The 22,674-nt window shown below is 38.7% G+C and overlaps 1 long non-coding RNA gene across 2 annotated transcripts in view; it reads left to right on the forward strand.

Annotated features, from left to right (window-relative positions):
* The window catches only part of LOC136667964 (uncharacterized), a 97,117-nt gene that overhangs the window by 52,941 nt on the left and 21,502 nt on the right, over positions 1 to 22,674 (forward strand). For both annotated transcript variants that reach the window (XR_010795453.1, XR_010795454.1), the window contains one exon: positions 2,027 to 2,153. This is a non-coding gene — a long non-coding RNA (uncharacterized lncRNA). The remainder of the gene's footprint in view (positions 1 to 2,026; positions 2,154 to 22,674) is intronic.

Raw genomic sequence — 22,674 nt, forward strand, 5'->3', positions numbered from 1 at the left:
GGGGGGCAGGAGGAGTGGCGACGGGGGGTGGTTTAATGTGCCCTATTCATTACACACTCTTAATTCAGCCAAAGAAATAACATACAATGTCTGTGGGCTCCAGAGACCCAGACTTCATTTAAAGGGCTATATCGATGGACCTAGCTCACTCAGCTTTTCAAGTCCTAAACATCTCTCTCTCTCTCTCTCTCTCTCTCTCGTTCTTTCTTTCTTTCTCTGACCCAATCTGTTTATCCCTCATTTTTCTCTTTCCCTCTCACTTTCTCTATAATATCAATCTGCTTCTCTCTCTCTCTCTCTCTCTCTCTCTCTCTCTCTCATTCCCTTTCATATACTTTCATATCATTTCATTATAAACCAGACAGATGGAGTAAGTAGACGATGTGTTAGGCTTTTATAATGTCACCAGTGTATGAGTGTGTGCGGTAGGGTGTATCTCGGGTCTATAGGGGTGTGGACGAGGGGCTAGGAGACATCTGCTCTTCCTTTGGCTTGGCAGTGAGCACAAAGGCCATCAAAGTGACAGAGGTTAAGTCAACCCATGGCACAGCAGCTGCTCTCCCTCCCCATACATATCCCCTGCTGCCCATTCATGCTCCCTCCCTTAGAAACGCCCTCCACTTCCCCCTGATGGATTGCACCTAATATCATTAGCCTAAACATTCAACTAATTATACTTAAGTCTCATTTTGGCCAGACACTTAAACTCATATAAGTCACCTTGCATTTTAATTCATTTATTATATTTCTGAAATAGGATTTACATACAATTCCACCTTACTAAGGAGTGTGTGCGGGGATGTGGGGGTGTGGGGGTGGGCGTAGGGAAAATCAATTAAGTCTTAAACTGTTAGCCATTTATTTAACCACGCGGGGTAAGCAATGCATGCATGGAAGTTAAATCAATTGCATGAGCCTTTTCAAAGGGGAGGGTAAAGAGAATTTAAATGGAGGTTAATAGGCCCCCGCAATGTCTATATGCAGCACAACTGCTGCCAACAGCAGGTTATTTTTCACACAAGGTGTTATAGGGAATCGTGTGCAGAATGCGATTTTTTCAATATAATCTATAAACAGTCATTGATGTATTCTGTGAGAACAACAGTATTCTACAGTGCGTATTTCATATACTTACTTATTATAGAGAGTATGTATACTTTTTGAACATGACTGAAAATGACAAATTTGATCAAATATGTTTTATTGGACTGGAAATCATGTGATTGATTAAATTGCTTATGTAATTATTTATTAATTAGGCTATGTCATTTTTAACTTCTAAAAATATTTGTAAATAAATGAAACACAGATTTAAGGAATAACTCATTATAGTGTATTCAAAAGTTGGTAGTAAATTTCATGTATATTTATTGGGTAATATTTAAAGAAAGCCTAAGTTTATTTAATTAAATTTAAGGAGTTGTTCATTTGATGGGAAAGTAAAACATGCTAAAAAATTTGCACGGGATGATGCAGAAAGCAAATCTGTCTTACAAACCTAATTATCATAGAATGATTATATACAACTGCTACTACTATTAATAATACTAATTATACAAAGATTATATTAAATATTAAGGTTTGTTTGTTGCAGTTTATTAAATCAGCGATTTAAAGCACAAACCCTTTTTTAATGTTTATTTTGGGCTTAGATAAATTAACTTCTGTCATTGAATATTTTTAATATGCATACCTTAGCTGTAGCCTAGGTTTTGAAATATGCCAGACCACATGAATGTCTTATCTCTTGATGTTGGTGGATGCAAGTTTGAGTGATGTTCCTGTGGCTGTGGTGTATACAATTCCACCACCTACCAACCAACTTCTTACACTGCCATCTATAGGATACAGAGGAAACTACAGGACATCTGACATCTTTTTTTAAATTTATATTATTATTTAGCTTGTTCTACTTTTCCCATGTGTAAGACCACTCCAGTCTGAGTGCATTGTCATAATAAAGAAATAAATTGGTTTGCAGTTTACACAAATTCTTCTTCATGTTCTTTGATTCTCTATCACTCAGATGTGGAATCTGGAGTTGTTGGAGTCAGTTCACTTGTATTCTGAAGGTGTGGAAGGTGGAGTCATACAGAGATTGCATGCCAGAAAAGACAATAAAAAACATGTATCCATCTATGCACAGGACCAAAGTAAGTGTTCAGTTGGACAGTATAAACACTATTGTTATGTTATTTAAAGCCATTTTTATTTTATGTTAAATTATTACAATTAATACTGTAATTAGTAGTTGGAAGAGGAAAAGCAAAAATAATTATATACCTAGAAGACATTGATTTTATTTAGTGTAAATTGTATTTTATTAAAAACAAATTATGCAGACATATTAGCATTATTCGTAAGATTACATATGTTTATATTAATATTCAGAGAAAAAGAAACATTAAATTATATTACACGATTATAGTGTCATTGGACCAGTACAAATTACATTGAGCAGAGGTCCATTTTATTCATATACATTAAATTAAGAAAGTTTTTCTCTTCTCTTCTGAAATGTGAAGTTTGTATGTTTCAATTAATATGAATATTTGAGGAAAAAAAATACATACACATATACACAAATATACATACACATACACTTGGATTATTATTATTAGTAGTAGTAGAAGTATGAAAAATTGTTTTTCTTTAGGTTTGTTTACTAATGTATTATATTTTTTGTGGAATAAAATACACAAGTAAATATTGGAATATTAGCTGATTTCTGCATGTGACTAAAACTGAGCTGTGTTATTCAATCGAAGCTGTAAATGCAGAGCTGAGTATAAAGTGTCACTGGCTTCAGTAGTAGGTTCCTTTACTAAGCTAATCAGACTGCAGCAGAAGAAGCTAAATGAATGGTCTGAGTACACAAACTTATTTTTGCATGGATGATGTGCTGTATAAATCTATACTTCAGGTGTTGCTGATGTTTAAAATAAAATACTTATATAAGTAGAGATATATTTTATATAATCTTCTGATCTCCCTGTGTTCCTATGTATTTCTGAAATTGCAATAGAATCTCTTCTGTTTTTGTTGATTACTTGCTTATATGTAAAACCTTGAAACCATTTTTGCAGCATTTGAAATAACTTCTTCCTGTTACATTGTCTGAGCATTTTATAGAAATGGTCGAAATGGCTGGTGAATATCTTAATTTAATCTAAATCTTAAAACTTATTTCCTACTCTTCCTACATTTGTCATTTTAGAAAGCAAAGATTGTCATACATTTTTAATATACACCTTTCAGATACACTGCATTTGAACCATTTTTGAAACAGCGGTAACCTTTATTGAACAGATGATCATTTTTAGATTATCTTTAAATGCAGTGTGTAGCTCCTGCAGACTCTACACTGACAGCACAAAATGACTCCTTCCTTCTGGGACATTTAGAAAGCATCTCACAATCTCTCACGCTCGGCCCTTCAGCCCTGGAATGGCTCAGTGCAGAGATGGATCAATCATGTAATCCCAGCCAGCAGTGGCCGTCACAGACACTACAGAGAAAATCATAAAAGCACTCTGTCGCACTGCTGGCCAGTCACACATGTGGAGCAAAGACTGGTAATAACAAACGATGAAGGCCCAATTAGAGCTTCGGCAGCAAATCCAGCAGACCTCCTCCCATTCCATGCACCAGCACAGTTTGTGCTTTGGAGAAAGCTGTCACACTGGAGTAATCAAATATACTCCTCAATCTAAAACTTCGCTTTGATGTAAATTTGTGAGCGGATGTTCATCACTTGAGCACAGCCTTAAGCAAACACAAGCAGACATTTTCCTCTCTGAACAAACATCACAGGCTCTTTCATGTCCGCAAATAGGACAGTTCATTTATCTACTAATGCCAAAACATGGACGGTTTTTTGTATTTTAGAACAAAGTGTGGTTGAAGGCAGAGACAAATACAAGTTCTATGTTTTAGGACAATGACTATAATGGGGTGCAATTGCAGGTTTATTGAAAAGCAGTGATTAGATCTTGAAAAAAAATTTGTTTCAAAAAGGAAACAATTTAAAAGTCCCTTGGTGTTAAGTTTACATCAGTGCATTTGTTGGCTGTGTGCACTTTTAGAGATGTTTTTCTTTGCTGATTAGTTCTGCATTTCATAAACCATGCAGGATGTAGCTGTCTTTGTTGTCAGTACGGACAGATAATGAAGCCTTCTGTCATGCTTAGTCCATGTGGTTTTGCGAAGCTCAGGGGTTCACTTTGATGATATCGATAATTTCTCAGGGGGGTTATTTCTACAGGAATCACCAAACACTCGATGGGAACACTTTCAAACAAAGGTCAGGACTGCAATAATATTTTCCCTGCGCAACTACAGCTCTTTCCCGAATGGACTGGCCATCTGCGAGATGTGATTCCAAAGCTGAGTAAACTTTTTAGAAGAGGGAGTGAAAAAAAAAAACGCACTACAGAAGGCCATGATATCTGTGTGCAAGGACTGTGTACACCCTTAAACTGTGCGCAGCAACAGTCAGAGACCACACTCCAGTTTATTAGTCAAAAGGACCATTAAATATTACTTTTTCTGGAGATATTTCTGAGGAGTTGAAATAGTCCACTTGCATATGGAAGGGGAAAATACTGAAATAAGCAAAAAGAACTAGAAGTTAAAATATTTATTACAATAGAGAGTAAGTTCTGTGATTCCTTGCATCTTGAGAATCCAACCAACATCTAAATGTAAACGTGAAAAAGTAACACTGAAGCTTTTTTGGAACATTTATTTTTATGAAAATAAGCTTGTATTGTCTGCTGTGAACAGAAGGAACTAATTCTTGAAATTACTTGAGTGAAATGAAATAAACCCATTGCATCAACACCAGCACTTCCAAAAGACACAGTTTTGTTTGTGCCGTATATTTTACTCAGGTGAAAGAAAGATGTGCACACATTCAAATAAAATATTGTGTGTGTGAGCTTTGGCTCTGAGAACTCCAGGATGGCTGTGTTGTAGAGTGACATGGCATGCTTATCTGCGGAGGCTGATCAAGGGCTTAGATGGTGGCTGTCTAAGGCATTTGTTCTGCAGCTTCCTCCTCCCTCCATGTCCTTTCTCATTATTTGAGCTCCTTGACTTTCTAGCCCTGGGTGCGATGAATCCCTATCTGGAGCTTAGTGCATCCCAGGAGGTGAACTGCTCCATGAGAGGACGTGTGAGACACACATCACACTGACAGTCAAACTCACTCTCTCTCCTAACCAGTCCTCGGAGATTTTCCGCATCACATGCCACCTAGGACCGCTGCTGCTGCTGCTGGGAGCTAAAGATATTATGGATGTAATTAGTAGCACACTCATTAACATAACCCAACCCTGCACCAGGTGTTAGAATGGTGGTGTCAGTAAATTTGTTTACATTAAGAGACAGGGTTTATTTGCTTCACTAATAAATATGTTTATACACTGATCAACCATAACATTAAAATGACCGCCATGTTTCTATACTCATTGTCTCTTTTATCAGATTTGCTTATTTTACAGGAGCACTATGTAGTTCTACAATTACAGACTTTATTCCAGATTTTGTTCAGCATGCTTATTGGTCCCCTTTCACTCTATTCTTCAATGGTCAGGACCAACACAGTGTAGGTATCACTGGAGTGGTGGATCATTCTCAACTCTGCAGTGGTACGGACATGATGGTGGTGTGTTATTGTGTGCAGTCTCTGTAAGAGCGGATCAGACACAACATTGCTGCTGGAGCTTTTAAACTCATCAGTGTCACTGCTGAACTGAGATCATTCCACCAACCAGAATTATCCAGCCATCTGTAAGTGTGTCTAACAGGGTGGACAGTGAGTGAAAACAGTTTTCCAGAAGCATTGCTGCGTCTGATCAACTCATACAACTCCAACATAGAGTAACACACCACTACCACATCAGTGTCACTGCTGTGCTCAGCTTGATACACCATCAAAATTATACCTGTTTACTCTGTGGGGGTCTTGTCCATGAAGAACAAGGCAAAAGGGGACTAAACAACCGATGGATTGCAGTCTGTAATTGTAGAAATACAGAGTGCACCTAATATGGTAAGGGGAACTGATTGTATGGACAATCATTGTAGAAACAAAGAGGCCATTTTAATGTTGTGGCTTATTGGTGTACATGTCCTACACAAATATTTTGTTCATTATGTCTGAGGAATGTGTTGTAGCTTATCGCTGCTAGGCATTGAAATAACAATGTGGAAGTTATCATGCTAACCATTTATTACATGACAAATAAGTATACATACACAATTAGAATCTTCTGAAATGATCAAACTCTCTAGTGGTTGTATAATTGTTTATTATGAGCTTACAAAATTAGTTGTTGCCTCAGTTTGTTTTTGCCAGTGTTATGTAAAGACTGAGATCGAAATAACTCCTAATTAGGTTTTAGGGCACTATTGAGTGCACTTTCACCAAGTGTCCGAAACACAAAATTGAATTAAAGTCTGAGCGCACTACAATCTCCCAACAAGCAAGGGACAGTGGAAGTGTCTGAATTCATTTGTATTTCTAGCGCTACTTAGGGGACTAAATTGTGCATTGCTGATTAGCACAATACTAGCAAAGGATTTTGCTCAGCCATGGTCCAAACTGACAACAGTAGCTAGCAAAACAATGCTTTTGTGGGCGGAGCCTGGATAGGCCAACTTCACTCAGTTCTTATTTTCTCTGCATTCATTGCTTACATAACTCTGTTGTGTGCAGCTCCAGCTATGTGCTCGTGGTTTTTGAGGAAGATCTCTTGAGTCTTCCTGTGGTATGAAGCCCCCCAGAGAAGAGGGCTAACAGGCTTTGGGGAAGGGGGAATTTCTCCAGAGAAATGTGAATTTTTTTTTCCACAACAGTCCACAGAGATTGAAGATGTGGGTGGATGGCAGGCCAGCAGTGTGAGTGTTTGATGTGGGAGGTCTCAGCTTCACCCTGCTGGGTCGGACCCCGAGACTTCTCATTAACCGTGTCATCAAAGGCCCTCGACCCAACTAATCATAACATTAGCGTTGACATTACCACACAGCTACGAGCTTCTTTTGAGGGCTCCACAAACATGCCTGCACAGGCTGAGTCATTCCTCCACAGCGAGGGAGCTCCGGCTGAGGCTAGCCTTGCCGGCCCTAACCTTGCTATCATAGCATGCGTGCGTTCTGACACGCATGCACAAATAGTGCCACGTTCAGCACCACCCTCATCATCAACTTATTTTTCTTCCAGAGGTTTCAGTGATAGCGTCAAGGGCATGAGATGGTCAAAGTGTGTGCTGTCATGAGATAGATGGCAAGTATGCAAAATAGTAAGAACATATAGGACACAGAAATAAGTGAAACAACACACACACACACCATTTTTTATTATTTTTTTTCCAATAGCTAGTTGCATAAGGCAATCAGCTGCATTGTTTTATACAGGCCAGTGCCTGGGGGGCTGAATACCCATTTAGTCAATGTTTGGGATGGTGATGTGGTGATGGAAGCTGTATGTACACACACACACACACACACACAAAAGTGTCCACAGCAGGTGCCCTTAAAACATCTCAATTCAAGAAGGGGTCTCTACTTTGGACATGTACTGCATTTTAAAACATTGCAAGAACATGACAAAAGTTACATGTATATTACTGGACAGTGATGATATTCCATAGAACCACTGTTTCGTAAACCTGCCCATGAGGGCTACTTCAGGCCTGAAGGAGAGTGTTTCCTCTTGGCTTTGCCCTTAATTAAAGCAACAGTGATTGGGCAAGGGCCCCATGAGAGATCAGCTGTCAGGGTTAGTAAGGCAAGATTCTCCAAACACTTCCACTCCTCTCCTCATACATTACACCTATCTCTCTCTTTTTCCCTCTGTCTCTCGTTCTCTCTCACTCACTCCGTCCCCTCCCTTTCTTCCGCTCCATCACATGTGCCACCATCTCCTGTCCAGAGGTCGATGGGTCTCCTGTGCCTACCTTGCTTTTAAGCCATCAGCTGTCCCCCTGGGGCGCATGTGGAAGATATATCTCTGTCACCCTCTCCGGACGCTCTCAGGGTAATGCACTGAAGGACACGGGTGCACCCATCACTCCGGACCTCGGCACGAGCCAGAAACACCCCACCTCTCATTTTGGGAGGCTATTACAGACAAAGTCCCCTCTCCCAAAGAGAAAAGCAAACCAATTAGAGAGTGTATTTGCCGTTAAAGGACACTTCCCTGACAAACCCGGCCACAGGGTCGCATGTTTATTATGTCATCCCTTCCTCCGTGTGGGCCATTATTACAGATAAGTGTCGCAGTCTGGAGGTCATTGGAGGAAATGGGATTCTGTTTCTTGCCTGATGCCCTGCATTGTCCGATTATGCCAATGGCCCTCTAAGTGCTTCATTATTATCATTCGCCTGGGATTCATATTTGATTCCAGCCCCAGGTTTATCCGTTTAAAAAGGGTGGTGGAAAAATGACCCACAATGATCATTGCGAGACAGAGAACAAGAAAAGGTTATGGCAAGCCCATCTCCCACTGCTCTGAAAGCCTTTACACATGTTTCCCCGTTCCCAAAAGGCATCGTCTTGAATTTGATTTGAAAGACAAACTCATGCTCTCAACAGGCCCGTCATTGTTCCTTTGAAAAAGCAGCTCCCCGTGTGCAACTATCAAACGACTTTTTAAAAGGTAATTAAACAGCAGGCCTCCTGCACCGGGGGAGAGATGAGTTTCACTTCATTAGCATTCCTGTGTATATTAACTCTTTCCAGGGTACAATCATGGAATTATGAACTGCCACATGCAGAGGGCTTGGAGGCCCCATCTTACTCTCTGGAGGGAGAGAGGGCGTAAAGTGAGGAGATTAACCATGTCAGCATCTTCGCCGCAAAAGCTAGAACAGAATCATCTTCTGTTATTTTTTAATTGAGGAAAGGGTTTCCTATGCGGCAATAAATGGCACGTCCTGTTGAGAACAAAGACGAGCGCCTGATCTGAAAATATTTTCCTTGGAATGGAATTACTCAGCTGTGCATGAGTCAAGTAAACACTGCAAATGGCCTAATTACTTTGACGGAAATTTCCATGTATGTAAGGCTCTTTTACAGGGTAGGCAACGTTCAGAACAGTTGTATGTGTCTAAAAGACAGTAGGCATGTAAAGCTGTAATTTTAATCAGACAAAATTTTGTATCTTGTGTGAGCTGTTTGCCTGTCACTAATAGATTTGCAGAGAGTCCACATGAAATGATTTTTCCAGTGTCTGAAAAGCATACACTGTTGTGTCAGAAACAACATTTCATTTCACTACATCACAACAACTCGTGTAACCACAATAACTATAACTGACCTCCCCAAACCTCAACATCATTGGAGGTGTTTATTGTTACTTAGATCTGGAGAAGCTTCTAAATTATAGTTGGGTATTCTGGTGAAGGATATGATCTGGATAGTTACGGGTTTTCTTAAGGCACTAGGGAAACTAATAGAGTGGACATAGTAATTTTTAGTTATGCCAGACACGTTGCTAGAAGCTTGTAAACTATTTATGCTGTTTGTTGTTGCAATCAGCTTCTGAGACTAAACTTTAGAAGAGAGAAATATATCTCAGCAGGGGATTTCTGCCATTAAATCTCCCAGGAATGAAAACAGACACCAATGACAGTGAACACTGAAAAATGGAAAATTATGCTTTGCAGTAAAAGGAACACTATGGATGGTTTGGCACTTTTGCTCCTGGGCTCCCCCTGAAGTTGCAGAGCGCGATTCAATAAACACACGTTGGTAGGTGGACTTGCTACTCAGAAGTGTCCATAGGTGTGAGTTTGTGAGTGAGTAGAGTGATCAGAATATTAAATCACATGTAATTACTCTGATCGCAATTTTACATGTATATAAGTTTCATTTGCAGAGATGTTGAAACTGTTAAGCAGTTTTTTTTTTTTTTAAATCAAACCTGTTTTGGTATATCATAGTGTTTTCAAAGAGCTATTTGCATGTCACACATAGCTCCGCAGTGCATGCGGTCAGCAGCTCGATGTTGTGCTGCAGTGGTGTGATTAGTATGTGCTGGCCGTAGGGGAGAGTGTATAGGCTGGCTGACCCTTCTGCTCATCTGCATAAGGCTGGGAAAGCAAAGCAGCTCCTTCCATCAGCATGCAGTGACACCTCCTCTCTTTAATGCACTCCCTCAGTTTATAAATGCCCAAAGTGCGATAAACATTTCTGCCTAGCAGGTGCCCAGGTCAGCCGCAGGCTGTGTGAGAAATCCTCCCGCCTCCGCAGTGACCTTAGGACACGTGCGCTTCTGGGCTGTGTTTTTGAGCCTTAATGATTTATGTAAAATTATTTCAGCAGTGCAGCATCTGCACAGGAGTGGCAAATTTGCATAATGGTTTTATTAGATTACATGTAGGACTTCATTTGTTACTCAAAATCATACTGATGCTATGGTAACTTGATTTAGTGTGTGAGGTAATGAATGGGGAAGCTTTTAGAATGAGCTGCCTTTAGTCCCTTATGGCATTTTAAGGCTGCACATCAAACAGTTGCAGCTGCTCTGAGTGTACATATGCTTCAGTATGTCTCGAGCAAACAGATAAGCAGATAGTGGATGCTGAGGTGCAGCTATGGCAGTGGAATATGGAAAGAGGGAAATATTCTCAGACATCTACATTGTAAAGCTCCTGACAGTTGACGGATGAGCCTCCATTATTTGAGAACTAACTACAGTGCTATGGCAGACTAGCAGGCTTGTCTAAGACATCAGCTCCCGTGGAGACATATAGAGAGTAGTTTCTTTTTAGATATATACATATATATATATATATGTGTGTGTGTGAACACTGCTCCGGAATTGTTGGCATCTTTAGTAAAAGTAAGGGAAAAGACAATAAAATAGAATAAATGTATAAATCCCATGTCTGGAAGAAACTGAGAACACATTTGTGACCCATTATAAAGCATTCAGAATACTTTGTAAATGTGGCTATAAGCATGAATGAATATGAACTGTTTCACAGCCATATTTTATATTTGTAATGTTACACTTTACTTCACAAATACATCTTATAATCTTATAAATTATAATAATAAACCTGCATTTGAACTGTATTTGAATCATTGAATACTCTTCAGTCCAAATTGCCTGTCATGTTCATTATTCATTATACACAGGATTTTTTACTCTCTCTATCTAAAGGATGCTTAAATCAAAATCTCTCACGGAGCTGACAGGTTGCTTCATTCTCTCTTTTATTTTCCTCTAAAGCAGAAAAGAGCCTGTCTTCCTGTGTGGACTCTGGGTGATTAAAGAGTTCTGAAATTGCGCAGTGAGATACGGCCTGTGTAAATGTTCTGACTATTTGCTTTTTTTTCAGTAAAAAATGTCCGTTTTGTGTGAATAGAGGCGCTGTAAGATTAATTGAGTCTTGAGGACATTTTCCGCGTCCTATTTCCAAGGCCAGCAAGGACAGAGTGTGTTCTGGACTGGCCAAAACAAAGACAGTGTCTCATTAATATATGATTAATAGCAGCTGGCAAGGTGATTAATTAGTGTTTGTGATGGTGAACATTTACCAGGCATTTATGGCTTTCACTGGAATGCCAATGTGTCTATTTCTTTGCCCGTTTACCCTCCCCAGCAACTCTTCTGAAAGAGTGCACAACTTTGCATATTCTAGTCTTGTCCCGTTTCATTCTCTAGCTGCCCAGAAGAGCAACCTAAGAATGAAGGCCCTCGAACATGATTGATTGCTTTTCTTTTTTATTTGCAAGTTGGAAATCCAGAGTAGTTTCAGTCCTGCCTTATTTTGCCTCCCTCTCTCCTTTGCTGTACTTGTTTTCGCTGAGGTCTTGGGCTCGCTGCTAAAGGTATTTGTGCTGAAGCTCTCTCCCTCTCTCTGCAGTAGGATTGATTTGTGAAGGTTTGTGTGTTTTTCTCACAGAGCTCTTGTCCTGACATTGCCCTAGTCTCACACACACGCTGGCAAGCAGTACAACACAGAGAGAGAGAGACACACACACACAAACAAACTCTCACAGAGCAATTAGGCAAATAAATATCTGAAATAAATGTCGCTGCTCATGAGAGGAACAAGACATTATTACAATGAGTGCCTCATTAATAGCACAAAGATTAGAAAAATATACAGTGCTTAGTAAAATTTAGAAATGTGGAAAACATCCGTCCAGATCAAAGCTTAAAATGTGGTATGATTTTCTTTTTTTCCTATTGTTTTTTTCTGCCCATGAAAATGAATTGCTTATATTTAATAACTATTTTGAATGGAAATTGAATAAACGAACAGAGGTCTTCATCACATGGGCATTTGCACAACACTATATATTAATCTCCATAGTTTTAAGGTTCATGCATTTAGTGATTTGGTTCCATGTGCTTTACTTCTTCTGGCTTTGTGTGACATATCATCACATCCCATGCAGCAAAGGAGCAGCATATCTGGGCTTGTGTCCAACAAATATTTAATTGGACTCAAGAGGCCTTAAATCATGATGCAACATACATTTGATATGACAACAGTAAACCATTTAATGCATTCACTTCAGTGAGCCATTTGCCACTGGCATTATACAGCTCTGTCACTTGGAGATAGCCCTCTCTGTTTGGCCATATGGACATTAATAGTTACTGTTTCGCACTGCAACCTCACACACAGATGGGCTTTCTGTTTCATGATGCTCAGGACTTCCTCTATTCCAGCATTCTACATAAAATCACTCTGAAACACGGTACTCTGCTGAACGATAAAGACAACAGCATAAATTACTCTGTTTATTGCTGTACATTCCAAATTAAGGCTTTGCCATTAATTGAGAACACAACGTCAAAGAGGCATCTGTTAGCTTTGGCCCGACAAAGACGTCTTCACATACAGCTGTTGATAACAGTTTTAAACTTTGCAGCATCAATGTTGGTGTGTTGTATTCTACTAAGTGAAGTGAAATTTAAAAGCATCTCTCACATAGAGACTGATGTCCTGTACGATAATGTTGGTCAATTTTAGTCAGAGCTGCATCAGAAGTAATCTTTCAAATGAAAATGTCTTGGCTTAGTTATATGTGCTTAAGTACTGCTGTATTTTTCTTAGATACACTTTTGCCACTCCCATTCATGATGCCTGTAAGTCACATTGTCTGCGCGGCAAGTTTTAATCACACCTGGGAAGCTTGTGAACTGTCTATGCTGTGTTTGACATCTTTGAAAGTTGAGACCCCGCCCCCAGCACAGCCTGAAAATGGTGGGTGGGTGGAGCACTATTGTGTCATTGAGGTGGGAAAAAAATATTACGACCAGTTCAAGTAAATATTACCACATATTTACACCTCTGTTGGATATTAATAATTTGTCTTTGGTTATGTTTAGGGTAATCTTACATATAATCTTACAATGTTAGCTGTGCAGGAAGTTTAACAGAATGTCTGTCTACTCCTAGCTCCACATCTCCATGACACTCTCATTTTAAAAATGGTTTTGTTCATGGCAAACTCTACACTTTAGGTTCTGATTATGTTAATGCATCTTTTAAAAATGTATAATCAACAAAATGCATTTCTTAATTAATTTTAATGATATTTAAATTTAAATGTAGGGAACCGTTGTATGGATCCTGTTGCCTCTTTGGACCCTGGTGTTTGAAATAATGTGCTCTAATCATTAGTTCATGAGCAAGTCGTCGATTCAAAACAGTTTTTGATATTTTAACGAGTTAACGACAAAAAATGCACATCATGTTTGAAATGACCTCTTCAGATTATTATATTTATTCCTGCTGTGGATATAAATCTATAGTCTGCATTTTCAAGCTCAATGGAAAGCCTTGTATACTTGATTAGAAAATGTTGCCTGAAAACAATGGACATTATCCACACATCTAAATTACTCTCAAGGATTTCTAATAAGAAATATGTACAGTATATTTTGGAGACATATAAATTATGGAAGCATTGGTGTGTAACCACTGGGACTTTTCAGATTTAAAGGCCCATATCACAGAGCTCTTTAATATAGTATGTAAACATGGCTAAAGTGTTAGTGTGTCCTATTTACTCTCCCGATCTTACTGGCCATATTTGGAAATGGCACTGATACAGACCATTTTGTATGTATTTTTTTTACCAGAACTTTTTATCAGAACAGAAATCAAGTACACAAATCGGTCTTAAATTCTTTTTAACGAAAGCCCCTGTTTAGAATAATAAAAACATCATCTTTGTGTTGTCTTCCTCACACTAAGTTCCCACGCTGCAGTAGCCTTGATTCTGCCTTAAATGCCTCCTTGTGTCATATTTTCATTCCATCAAGAGAATGTCAACTGCACAAAAAGAAAAATTCATCAGAATATATGGCTCTTAATGTAAAAGCCTATCGTCCTTTCTATCTTTTTTATTGAGTTTTCAGAGTGAAGTGATGTGGGCAGGGATCAGAGGGTGAGCGCATGGCCACCTGTATGGGCCGCTTGGCTCCTGCTTGCTTATACAATAAAAAGCCTTTTCTGGGAAATTGTTCAAAAAATGGCAAGACTTTTCATCATGGCCATTGAAAGGAGTAACTTTTTTTAGATTATATTTATTGTTGATAATCTCTTTAACTACAGGGGTGAGTCGCTACACCTGAACCTCTTCTTCTGGAGCTGCTGCAATTGCTCTATAGCGTCAACACTAATCCCATAATTCTGTAGGAGGACACTTACCTTCTCTCTCTCCTCTCTCTCTCTCTCTCGATGGGGCCTGTGTAGTAGCTTTAAAGAAAGAACATGAGGAAATAGATTTAGTGCAGCTCTATTTCTTTCATTTCAATAACCTGCATCTCTGGCTTTTACTCCTGAGAGTGCACAGAAATCTGTGCAGTGCACATCCACTCACCCTAACTACAGCTATATGTAATGCATGTGTGTAAATATACACTGTATACATTGCATTTATTTAGTAATTAAAATTCAGTGCAAAAATCAAAGACCACTGTTTTATCTGATCATGTTTCTGGGTCTGAACAAAGCAGAGAAATTTTACAGAAAAATAAAAACATAAGCCTCAACAAAGGTACAATATTTTGTGTTTTTTCTAGTTGCTTTAGTTACAGATCTGTGGTTGGGTAGTTTGTGTACATTTTACAAAGGTAACATCAGTGTCAGTGACTTTTGGGAATAGTCTTTGTTGGGACCACACAAATATATACATAGTGTTGTGCTTTATATGAGAGCACATCCTCTCATTGGTGTTTTGCTGAATTAAGCCCACAACACCTCCAGAAGGCTCAACAGTGAACTCTGGTGTCCCAGACCTACCCCCCTTCAAGACAGCTTTACAGTTCTACCTTACCCTTTACCATCAGCAACCGTAAGTCCACACTGGCCTCCCTGGTGACTAAGACTGTTCATAGCCCCACTGGCACCATTAATGCATGCTCAGTGTTGCTAGTTCCATGTGAATTTTACATGCTACATCACCAACAATGCCAATATCTTCTCTACAGTGCATTTCCCCATGTAATCTGTGCTCTTCTTATCCACAACCACTGACTAGACCTTTCAGATATTTCTGATAACAGGGATGTGGCCTATTTGGCTATAAATCCCCTAACACCTATCTCCACCAGTCTTACATGTGCTTGCCACCTGCGTTCCCTCACCTCAGCCGCCAAGTCTGCATACTTCAGCTTCTTCCTTTCGAATGCTTCATCTACTGCATCCTCAAATGGAACTGTTAACGCTATGAAATAAACTATCCGTTTACTTTCAGGATAGAGCATTATGTCTGGCCTCAGTGTAGTTAACACAATGCACTCTAGGACCTGCAGCTACACCAGCAATTTCCAATCTTGTGCTTCACCCCATCTACCAATATTTGTAGCCTACACACTTTCTCTAAAACATTCCCCCTCATGCACAAAGCTATTTTATTAATACAGCCACTCTTCAATGCATTAATCTCTAGCCGTTTCCTGTCTAACAAACATGCTAAAACCCTTAGCACCTGGTAAATATATATTCTTGCCTTTTTCAAGCACTAAAATATATGTATTAAATAGAAATTGTGATTGTAATATGAATACACAAAATGGTTTAATAATGCTATAATATGACCATATATCAATCAGCCATTTTTTATCAGCTCTACTTACCAGGTAGGTGGACTTTGTAGTTGTACAATTACAGACTGTAGTCCATCTGTTGCTCTGCTTCCTTTGTTAGCTCCATTTCGACCTGTATTTCAATGGTCAGGACCACCACAGAATAAGTAGGTATTATTGAGGTGGTGGGTCTTTCTTGGTGTGTTAGTGTGTGGTATGCTGGTACAAGTGGAACAGGCACAGCAGTGATGCTGAAGTTTTTAAACCCCTCTCTCTCACTGCTGGATTGAGAATGTTCCACCAAACACAAATGTCCAGCCAACAGCACCTAGTGGAAAACAACCTGTGCACACTGATGCTTGAGGATGACTATGACTGTGCAAGATATTTTGCATCTATAAACTGGACCACAAATGGTATCTAATAGTGGCCAATTAGTGGCCAAAGGCACACCACCAAAAGTGCTGACAATGATCCACCATGCAATTAGTACCTGGTTTTTGGTGGTCCTCTGGGGATTTTGACCATTGAAGCTCATGGTAAAATGGGGCTGGCATTGTGCAAAGATATTTCAAGATTATGGCTGAATTATTGCTCCAACAACATAAGACCCTAGGTTCAGGCATTCACAGTAAAGTTGATCACATCTTTAGTTTGTAATAATATTGTATTTAAATCACACCTATTATATCAGAAATAAAACACGAAGAAATTTAGGATATTTTCTCATCATGCATCTCAAATTAGAATGAAAAGGAAGTAATGGGGAGTTGATAGGATCAGCAGGACTCTAATTCACTAGCTATTGATCAAGGCTGATTTCTAATGGGACTGCGGAGCGGATTCAAATTACAGTAAGCTTACTGGTGCTGGAATATCAATGATGGCTTTCCTCAGAGCTCGCCCATTGAATCATGAGCTCCCAGCTCTTATTATATAGTGTTAAAAGTGTGTATTTGTGCTGACAGTGAATGAGATAACTCATTAATAAATTGGACAGCATTATAACTCTTCCATGCTAGATTTTCTTACTGTTGCTGCTTTTTATTGTTTATTGTGCTGATTTTATTTACATTTGTATGTACACTTGTATGATATATATTATGACTCAGATGATTAACAAGGTCCCAATAAGGAACAGGCATATCATCAAGTTTCAGATTAAAAAAATTCTCAGACAACAAGCAAAAAAGTCAAACTTTTGTATGAGAAATACTTTTCCTCACTCGTGCTTTGAGCATTTGGGGGAAAAAAACAAAACAATGTACAAAACAAACAGGTTCCCTTTTCAATTGAAAAGAGGTGGTGTAAGCTAGATTTTTAATAATATACTTGACATCAGAGCAACATAATACCAGTGGAAATTAAAGTCCTCCCACCTCTAGCTGGCTTTTATTGGGATTCCTAAGATTGCTTTGTTCTCTGCCTGACATCATATTCGAGGCTTGGTTTATTTTTGCATGGGACGGGGTGGTTCACCACAGTCCATGCAAATCAAAAGCCTTGATTTATGCACCTTTCTGGTGGCGGCCGGAACATTAAATTTAATTTTGCTGCTGCAACCTGGTTCCACCTTGCGTGGGTCTGACACGGTGAACTGGGCTCAGCGGAGCAGCGGAATTCATTACTTCTCCCACAATATGCGAAAGCAACATTTGAATGAAACATTTGTCTCTTGTCAGAACAGCGTAGCATCTACTTCTCTCTATACAGATTTATTAAAAATAGGAGGGGAAAAAGCCCTCACACTTGATTGTAACAAAGCTGGGAGTCGCGTGGCCTTGGCACATTAGAATAAGGCTTGTTGTTTGTGGGCTGGGGAACAATCTGTTTCTTGCCATGATATTCCATTATTGCCTTGCAAAATGGCACCGAGCAAAGTAATGAAATGTGTTTCTGCTCATGCCTATATTTCTGCATCATAAGGATTTAGGAACACCTTGAAATTCAAATTTATTTAAAGACAAAACCTCAATCTGCATGATTTTCTTTTTTCTAAACGTGGATGCCATTTTTCATACCCTACTTCATTTATTTTCACCTTTTCAGCATCACATTAGATGCTAGTATTCTGTTAAATGTGCATTTGTGTAAGGGACCATTCAGAAATTATTAACCATAAACAAGATAATAAGAGGTGATGCAAAATGTCAGATTGTAGGTTCAAAACATACATCTTGCAATGGTATACTATTAATTAACCACATGTCAAAAAATGTTCCAGTACTTTTCCACCCCATTTTGTTAAAATACGTACACACAATCACACACACACACACAGTAGTGATTAGAGGTAGTCAGCACCCACCTCTGTGCCTGGTGAGCAGTTAGTAGTTGGATGCTTTGCTCAGGGGCACTTCAACCATCGGTGGAGTAGAAAGTACTGATCATATCTTTAGTCTTTTTTTACCTGTTTTGGAAATCCTATATATACACAAAGGGAATATTTTTGAACAGGAAAATGTGGACAAATTAAAAATCTAGAAGAAAATTTACATTAAGGACATTTGTTTTATGTTTTTTTGCTTTTTTTTTTTTTTTTTTTTTTTTTTTTTTTTTTTTTTTTTGGGAGAGGGGTTTCAACATGAGTATCTGCAGAATGGTGCCAATTGTTTTCATAGGAGGTACACCCTTCCTCTTTCACCACTTATTGCTTGGTAGCATATATATATATATATATATATATATATATATATATATATATATATATATATACTGTTTGTATTTTGTGCTGTTATTAATGAAATATATCAAAATTGATGTCCACTCTATTGCTCAAATGGCCACTAGCAGCCTGCAGAAAGAAGACAAAATTGGTTTAGGTGTATTTTCAGTCTCTGTGGCAGTAGGTTCAGATCTTCGGTGCATTTTGTTGTAAACAAATTGCATTTTTACAAAAGCTGACCAGGGGCTTGTATAGTTTCATACCCCAGCTTGACGCCCTGTGCCTCAAGCCACAGCAGTTACTTCTGAACACAGCAGGTCGGGTGGAGAGGATTAAAAAGTAGCAGAGATGTGCATCTGTACTTACACTGTTATGATGAAACTGGCTTAGATGAAATACTCATTGCTGAAACAAAAACCAGCCATGTACAAGGATATCATAGTGTATGTTATGCTAAAACAAGCTCAGATTACAGCCATGTTGCAGTGTATTTGAAAGGAGCATGCCTGATTACATGACCGAACTGTGGCAGGGTGCAACCTTTTGATAAAGTGAATTCTTCCGGCATGCGCGGAGATGGCTGTTGACTTCAAGGGCATGCTGAATATTCCGATTGACTATTCACCTTTTGCTCCTTCAGCCGATTGTTCCGGCTCAGCGGCGGGCCCTTGTTAAGACGCACTCTCCGAAAGCTGGAAACTCGCAGTAATATGGATTTAGCTCAAGTGCACCAGTTGATGATGGATTTCTGCAATTGGAAAGCATGGTGATGTCTGACTTAAGTTCTGTCTGGTGTGGTGTATTTCTTATTGCACCCTTAAGATAATGCAGCTGTTACTGGTAAAGCTTTTGTAATATGTGAACGGGCTTGCCCATATTTGTTGTTTTGTTTATTTTACTGACGCTGTGGTGGAGAGAGAGAGGCAAGAGTGTTTGTCAAACTGACATGGGGATTTAAAGAGAGTCAACAGCTGTGATCTCTTAGATTGCCTATTTCAGTTTAAAGATATGTCATAAAAAAGTGCTGCTGTGCTTTGTTGGAAACTGAAGCAGTATAAACTAGTGAGCTCCTAAACACCTCATGAATTTAATGTCTTATCCCAATTAAATTACGTCAGTTGCAGATGCATAATGTAATGCATTATGACAGTGACAGAACAGCAGAATCGTCTGATTTGTTTGACATTGATTCCAGGCCGAGCTGCTTTAAGAGGCTTTCTGGAATTGAATAGCCGGAGCAGGTCTATCTGCTGTGTGTCGGCTCTGCTGTGGCATTACGATGACTCCAGATCCCCTGGGCCCTTTCAGAGCCGGCCCAAGCAGCCAATGCTGGGATGCAAATGACTTTTCAAGGTCCTTGTGATTGCTCATTAACTTTCAGCAGGCATAAGTTCTAACTTTATTATTGACTGCACAGAATACACAATACACTGACCTCTGCCATGCACAACTAAATCTCTCCCTGCCAATCCATCCCACCGATTTTTTGCATCCAACCAGAAAACTGCAGCCAGCAATTTAGTCACCTTTAGTGTTAACTCAGAGGCCCAGCAGCTACTCTGACAAAAGACCTAGCCACTTCTTTTTCAAGTCAACAAAATCACATACCAACTTCTGTCCTCTTTTATAGAAGTTAAAATAAGCCTAAATATACAGACTTACCTACAACCACACACTGACCTGAGTAAATAAAGACAAGACATTTTTTATATTTTATTCAATTTTTACATTTTATTTTAATTATTAATACTATTTTTTTTTTATAGATTTGAGTACAGCAGCTGACTTATTGTCAGCTGCTGAAGTGTGGATCAATAGAAATGCTGTAAAAATAATAGTCTCTTTGTATTAATGCAAATTATAAGTAATTTTTGGAGCAGCAATGATATCTAACAAGAGTATGTATGAAACATTACATTTAATTACAATGTATACATGTATTTAATAAAAAATAAAGACATATAGATTGTTTCAGTAAGTAAATAAATAAATAAATAAAGGAAATTATCAGTACTATATTATCAGTATTATCAGTAAGAGTCTATAGACTTTGCAGGGTAAGGAAAGATCATGTAGGCTCATTTTTTGCAGTCACATGATGAGCAGGAACCCAGATGCAGCTAACCTGCAGAAAGAAAAAGGAAAAGGAATGCATTGTTTCTTTAATAGCAGTCTTCCAAACAGAGAAACAGGAAGTGGATTATTTATTGTTCGGCAGGCCTTCCAATTCGGCTGCCTGTACCTGTTACATCAAATATTTACCAAAAGCAGAGGGACTTTTTAGCAGGCCGTTATAAATCTCTGGTCTTGGCAGGGGCTCGGATCCCTGCGAGCCCAGCGCTTATGCAGATTAGCGGTGGTGAATCAACATATTATAAGCGGCTGACATTTGTCCTGATATATTGAATCGTTAGCACGACAGAATCACTTAAGCTGGATCCACTAACATCAAGTTTCCTCTCGTTATTGACCCCTGCAGAGCAGACCTGACAAGTGGAACTGCAGCAAAGTTCATTAATAATGTGAAATAAATCAATTGTGGAGGAAATAGAGGAATGGCTGCCGCAGGGTCATTTAGCCCCATCTTTTGATGATGTATGTCCATGTGCTATGTTTCTGCTCATGTTAAACACTACCTGCATTGGTCAAGTGTACATTGTTTGATCATATGTAACAGGACGAACGAGGGTGAATATTATTGTTCTAGTGTATAATATAATCTCATATGAATCCCATTTATTAAAATAAATGATGAATGGTATAATTATGTATTATTACTTTTAAACAAAATGTTTTTCCCACACAGTTTGAAAATGCCAGCTGCCCTTTATTTTTTGTTAAACACTTCATGATGAATGGACCAATAGAAATGGTTCAAAATTACTTGCTCCTCTAATTAATTGTTCCAATATTCTTATTCCTTTAATTCCTAGTCAAAGATAAAAAGGGTTTGATGACACAAGGTTTTGTTCCAATGTTATGCTTTTTTTTAAAAAAGTGCGCAACAGAAAACTGACATTTAATATTCAAAACCCTTCCTATTTTACACTGTATGGCCAAAATTTTGTGGACATATGCATATATATTTATGGCAGTTATCAGATGCTAACTCATGTGCAAATTGCAAAAGTGCTTTGTTATCTTGTTTAAAAAAAAATGTACATCTTTGCCAGTACAAAGTGTCCAAACACCTTTGAACCATGACACTGCTAGATACTAGTATGAGTGCGGTTGATTGGGAAACAGAAAGAACAATTCAAGATTTTTCAAAAATGTAGGATTAGCATTCATGTTTTTGTGTTTCAGGATTAGTGTTCTTATAAATACTGCACAAATACTCCTCATCCAACATTCCTGCAGTGACCGATTCAACTATTCTGGAAACAAGATTAAAGACTGGAGCATTTTATTGAGTTTAGCCACAAAACCGTAAGTAAGGTACTGATGTTGGCTGATTAGTTTTGAATTAGGTATTGAATTGTAGTGCACAACTCTAGAGTTTCTACCTGTACACAGGCCTGTGCTGATGTTTATACCACTCTAGCACACTCTTGATATTGAACATGGTGACCTTACGCTCATGTGTAGAAACTCTAGAGGGCTCTATTATGTTTCATGCATTCTCTGTGGCGATAATACTATACATATTGGAACAGTATTGGGACATGCCGCCTAATCATTGAATTCAGGTGTTTTATTCAGTCACTTTGCCACTGATGTATAAAATCAAGCACCTAGCAGTGCAGTCTATCTTTAAAAAAAAATGTGAAAGATTGAGTCATTCAAAAGAGCTCAGTGAATTCAAGCATTGCACTGTAATCAGATGCCACCATTGCAACAAGACCATTCGCATCATGAATGCTTCAGCATACCAAGATATTTTGGGCAATTGAATGCTTCCAAATTTGTGGGAACAATTTGGGAAAAAAAAACTTTTCTTTTCCA

This window comes from Hoplias malabaricus, chromosome 15 (genome assembly GCF_029633855.1).
Source record: "Hoplias malabaricus isolate fHopMal1 chromosome 15, fHopMal1.hap1, whole genome shotgun sequence".
NCBI classification, from domain to species: domain Eukaryota; kingdom Metazoa; phylum Chordata; class Actinopteri; order Characiformes; family Erythrinidae; genus Hoplias; species Hoplias malabaricus.